The 6,000-nt window shown below is 40.5% G+C and overlaps 1 protein-coding gene across 2 annotated transcripts in view; it reads left to right on the forward strand.

Annotated features, from left to right (window-relative positions):
• Window positions 1-1,710, forward strand: part of LOC143041091 (uncharacterized) — a 49,176-nt gene extending 47,466 nt beyond the window's left edge. Inside the window, exons 10-11 of one of the 2 annotated variants that reach the window (XM_076212803.1) lie at window positions 638-658; window positions 914-1,710. The gene's annotated coding sequence lies outside the window, so the exon portion shown is untranslated. The remainder of the gene's footprint in view (window positions 1-637; window positions 659-913) is intronic. The other variant, XM_076212794.1, reaches the window with a different exon arrangement.
• The last annotated feature ends 4,290 nt before the right edge of the window (window positions 1,711-6,000 follow it).

Here is a 6,000-nt window from a genome sequence, read left to right on the forward strand (position 1 = left end):
TTCGTCTTCTCCTTTTCTGCATGGGGGGTCGCTGATTTAATGAAGTGGCCTTGCTGTGGATGTGCTGCGTCTTGCAACACTGCCTCTGACCCAGGGCAGTGGACAAGGTGCAGGGATGACCCGTCATCCAGGAGGTGCTAAGATAAGAAGGAGGGTGGAGTGTATTTAGGGATGGAATGGGTGGGAATGGTTTTATGCCTTTTCTTTTTGGCTACCTCCCTTGTAAGGGGGAAAAAGCCTTGGTTGTATGTATGTATAAAGGGGAAGCTGAAACTCAAAGAAGGAATATAGAAATTGAAGGTTGAAGGAATTGTACATGAGAACATTAGCACAAGCAGAAATAATGCATAAAAGTTTTCAACCTCCCAGGTGAAACTACCACACACAAGATCATTTCATACTACACTGCCCCACACTTACCTTTTTCTGACAGTAATACAAATTATAGTGAGTGACTTTGGATGTGGCAGTTTTACTGGTGGATGTGGGTTTCATGGAAGAGAGAACTAAGGCAACTGAATAGTTATTTTGCTTATGGATTTATTTTTTACTTAATATATTTTTTCATGAATTTTATACAGAAATAATAGTTTTCTTTGATGCAAGAAAAACGAAGTGTTTTTTTTTTCTTTTTCAGAAATCAAGCCATCATTTAAAGGTTAGTGGGTAAATGGTTATTAGTTTTGAAAATGTATAGTTTGCCAGTTTTGTATTTAGATTTGAAAGTGATGGAGTTAGGTCATAGATAGCCTTTAAAGATATTGCCATATATTGATAAACCAAATTATTGAGCATTGATTAACTTGGTTGTCTTGTTAACAATTATACTGAATGGTCAAGGTATTATGATAGTTTATACTAAAGTTCTTAGTAATTGAGAACTTCCTTACTGATTATGATTCCCACTTTTCAGGGCACAGCAACTGCTCTACCACCCATTTTCAATAAAACAATTATTTTGTAGGAATATATGTAGTTTTGTTGTTTTCTAGAGGATTTAGTACAATTATTGAACTTCAGACAAAAATGTTAATTGCTTAATTTCTAAAACTGATTAATTTTAAGAAGGTTGCTTAGATTTTCTAGATGTACAGAAGCTTTAGAAGGAAATTTGAAGGAAGCCCTCAGTCATTTGCTTTATGTTGTATGTAATATTTGCATTCACAGGTGCTGCCATCTGGTGCCAAGGAGACCGTAGTGAGGGTAAGATGTAAACAACCACATCACAACGTTAATATTGACTGCACCTTGCCATCTCATGCACTTTTCTTTCCTGTGATAAACCACTTTGAGTTTTCCGTTTTATCAGTAGGAAAGGGGGAGTTTTAATCCTTTTTCTTTTCACTTTTTTTCCTTGTATGTTCAGTGCTCAAAGATATTAATGATTTTATTAGATTAACTTTTGATTCATTGCAATGAATATACCTTGTTATAGTGTATATTGTTCTTAAATTAGGGAAGGATAATATTGGCATTCAAATTTTTTTTATACTAGAGCCTGTTTACAAATTATCAGAAATCCATGTTAGCATTAAAGTCCTTATGTCCAGCTTGACTATATAGTGTTTGAAGATGTATGAGGTTAAATCATCGCAAGTGAAATGGCACAGACGGGTGTGGTGTTTGTCCTCACATTTTCCCATCAAGAGAGCTAGTGACATGGTTACCACCGCAGGAGCAGCATCAACAAGAAAAGTGACTTTCAACAAAGGAGATCTAGGAAACATTGCCTCCACCATCCTTCATCCCTGTCACCTGTAAAGGTGACATGGCTGTGTGGTGGTGAAATGTGTGTATCCATAATGTAGTAAGCGGTGCTGTAATGTCATGCTAGGAACCTTGTGTTCATGGCGTGATACTTTTGAATTGTTCCTAAAGGATGTATTTTTTGCACAAAATAAACGAGAAAGCATAATATATGTTTCATTACTCATTGTGTGAAGTTATATAAAAGATAAATATGAATATGAATGCTTGCTGGACGAGCAGGTTAGAGGATTGCTACTTGTGGTGGAAGTTGAGGCAACTCCAGCCCAAACCCTGCTACCAGTGAGTTGGACAAAGGCATAGTTCAAATAATTCGATACTACAAAGTCCTTTGTAAGGGGTACTGTGCTAGATAGGGGAAGTTTGCATGATTAAACTGAATCATAAATCTCAAGAAGGACTGGAAAGGGAGACAAAGGAGGAACTGAAAGGGGATATTTTCTTTCCCATGCCTAGGTACTTGGCATTGCTGGAAATGGATAGGCTTCAGCAAGTTCATTCAGACACTAGGTGGTTAATTAAAAGAAAGGTAATCATTATGAAAGGAGAAGAGATTCTAATACTGGAAATGGAAGTGTAAAGGCAGAAGTTAGTTTGTATTCTTCAATATTTGGAGAATTATTGTTGATGCATGAAAGAAAATCAAAAGATAACAAATTACTTGAGGGCAAGAGAGCTAGGACCTCAACCAGATTTTCTGGGAAAGACCAGCTATTGCCTCACCATGTGTGATCAACTTCCAGGGAAATGGATGATTGATGGTATATCTAATTACTCTCAAAACTTATTTTGCAGTTTAACAGTAACTTAATTTTTCTGATTAATAGCCCAGTCCATCAAAGGTGTAAGACGGGGCAGATGATCTCTTGAACCCCATAGTTCAGTCTACATGGGAATATACTCCCATTGTACTTTAGCCTGATCTTAATCGGTCCATAAATTGGAAGGTAATTGTGTTGCACAAACAGAAGTGGGATAGTCTTGAATCATATATACCAAGGGTTTTCCCCCTTACAAGGGAGGTAGTCAGTCAAAAGGCATAAATCCACTCCCACCCATTTCATCCCCTCTCCACTACCTTTCACCACTCTCTCTTTTCTTGGCTCCTGGATGACAGGCCATCTGCATCTTGCCCATTGTCCTGGGTCAGAAGCAATGCAGCAAGGCTGCTTAATCATACAACCAAAGGCTTTTACCCCCTTATAAGGGAGGTAGCCCCAAAAAAAAGGCATAAAATCCATTCCCACCCATTTCATTCCTATTACATTCCATTCCTCTCCATCCTCTTCTCCCCTCTTATCCTGGCACCTTCTGGATGACAGGTCGTCCCTGCATCTTGCCCACTGCCCTGGGTCAGAAGCAGTGTCACAAGACATGGCACGTCCACAGCAAGGCTGCTTCATTAAATCAGCAACCCCCCCAACTCTGTCCCCTCATGCAGAAAAAGAAAAGACGGGGAGAAATCCCTTTGGGATGTTTAAAATTATCGTGCACATACTCCCTCATCCCCCATCCATTCCACCTCATGCATCATAGCTTCATCCATACACAACCATTCTCCATTCACCCCAATCTTCAGTCCTCTCCCATCCTTCCTCAACAGACATTCCCCTCTTTCCCAAAGCCCCTTTTACCCCATGAATCCACCTCATGTTCACTCAATCCACCTCTGCCTTCCACACCTCTTTTACTAAACTTTTTTCAGTCTTCCATGTGTCCAAACCATCCCAACACTCATCAGCCCTATCTCCCAACTCCCTTTCCACCCAGTTCTCCTCCTCGCCTCCTCATTTCTCACTCTATCCAGCCTAGTAACCCTTGTACTTCTCAGACACCTCATCTCAAACACATTCAAACTCCTCTCTTCCTCTCTATGTTCCATGTTTCTGCCCCATACAGAGCTGTCAGCACAATCATTGCTTCATACAATCTCTTGGCATACATCCAAAACGTTTATTTCTCACTACACTTTTTAATCCCAAAGGCATATACTCTCTTCTCTCAATCTACATTCTACCTCCACTCCTCCCTTTGGTACCACATTCACACTCAAGTATCTGAAACTATCCACTTCCAGTCTCTCCCTTAATACTCTCTTCCATTCTGAGTGGTGGGATTAGAAAGCAAAGAAGGTTGTAAAAGAAGAAATGAGCATACACAGTTTGGTTGCAAAATAGGACGAGAGAATCATATGAGAGGTACAAAGAAAAGAAGTGAAGCATAAGATATAGGAGAGCAGATGTGAAATTGGGTAAGTATGACCAATTTTTGAAAGTAATATAAAAATGTTTTGGAAGGAAATTAAGAGAGGAAGGGGAGTAATCAAGTAGAGAAGAAAAAATGAAAGATGTAGATGGAGAGATGATTATGTAAGACTAATAAATGGAAGATGGACAATATTTTAGGGAGTTGCTAATTGTGAAGGAGGATAGGGAGAGAAAGTTGCAGTGGGAAGCACGAAGAAAATGACCCTGGTTAATTAGGAAAATGGAGGAGAAATGAGAAAGATGAGGTGAAAACGGTTATTAAAATTATGAGAGAAGGTAAGACACCTGGATGAGATGGTTTTCACACGAAGTGTAAAAAAAACGGAGATACATTAATGGTGGAATGTTTGGTGAGGTTGTTAAATGTTTGTCTAACATAAGGTAGAGTGCTGGAGGAGTGCCTGTATAGTTCCAGTTTACAAGGGAAAAGGGGGACAAGTGCTAGTGTAGTGGTTTCAGAGGAATCATTTTGTTAAGTGTAGTTGGGAAGGCTTAGGAGAGGAACAGCATGAGTTTAGGATAGGTAGGGGTTATGTGGATCAGATTTTTGTATTAAGATATGTGAGAAAGCTTAAAGAAAAGGTAAGGATGTTCTTTTTGGATGTTTATGGATTTGGAAAGACAATGTGGGAGATATTGCAGATATATGGAATAGGAGGAAAGCTTTTAAGAGCAGTCGAGCTTTTATGAGTAGTAGAACCTGTTATAATTAGAAATGGAGAAAGTGTGTGGTTTGAGGTAAAGTGGAACTTCGACAGGGATGTAGCATGTGACAATGGCTGTTCAATTTATACATGGATGGGGTGGTGTGAGAGGTAAATGCAAGGGGAATAGACCGAAGATTGGTTAAAGAAAACGGAGAAAAAAGGGGAGATATGCCAGTTTGGTGATGACACTGCGATTGTAGCAGGATCAGAGGAGTGATTAAGAAAGTTAATGATGAAGTTTGGGTAAGTGTGTGAAAGAAGGAAGTTGAAGATAAATGTAGATAAAAGCAAGGTGATGAGATGTACAAGGGGAGAGGATAGAAGCAAATTAGAAGCGAGTATTAAGGGAGAGAGACTGGTGGAAGTGGATAGCTTTAGGTACTTGGTGCGAATGTGGCGGGAAAGGGAGGAGTGGAGTTGGAGTTAGAACGTAGATTGAGAGAAGCAAGTAAATGCCTTGGGGGATTAAAAAGTATAATGAGAAATAGACATTTGGGAATGAATGCTAAAAGGAGGTTGTATAAAGGGATGGTTGTGCCGACAGCACTGTATGGGGCAGAAACATGGAACATAAGAGGAAGATTTTTAAGTGAGAGTTGAAATGCCTGAGAAGTATGGTAGGGGTTACTAGGCTGGATAGTGAGAAACGAGATGAAGAAAGCAGGGGTGGAAAGGGAGTTGGGAGATATGGTTCGTGAAAAAGTATTGGGATGGTTTGGACATGGGAAGAATGAGTAAAGAAACATTAGTAAAAGAGGTGTGGAAGGCAGGAGTGGAGGGAGTGAACATGAGGGGGCAACTAAGGATGAGATGGATGGATGGGGTAAAAGGGGCATTGGGGAAGAGGGGGATGTCTGTTGAGGAAGGGAGAAGACAGATGATAGGGGTGAGTGGAGGATGGTTGTGTATGGAGGAGGATGTGATGCATGGAAGGGACTTGGTGGAGGATGGAGTGTGATGATATTTTGACGCAGTCCGAAGGGATCTCTGTCTTCTCTTTTTCTGCATGAGGTGATTGAGAGGGGGGGGGGGGTTGCCGATTAAATGAAGTGGCCTTGCTGTGGATGTGCAGTGTCTTGCTGCAGTACCTCAGACCCATGGCAGTGGGCAAGATGCAAGGATGACCTGTCATCCAGGAGGAGCCAAGAAAAGGAGGGAGGGATGATGAATGGGAGTGGGGTATGTGGGGATGAAATGGGTGGTAGTGAATTTATACCTTTGATTTGGCTACCTCCCTTGTAAGGGGGGAAATGCCTTTG

This window comes from Oratosquilla oratoria, chromosome 2 (genome assembly GCF_046742065.1).
Source record: "Oratosquilla oratoria isolate Oo_2021 chromosome 2, ASM4674206v1, whole genome shotgun sequence".
NCBI classification, from domain to species: Eukaryota; Metazoa; Arthropoda; class Malacostraca; order Stomatopoda; family Squillidae; genus Oratosquilla; species Oratosquilla oratoria.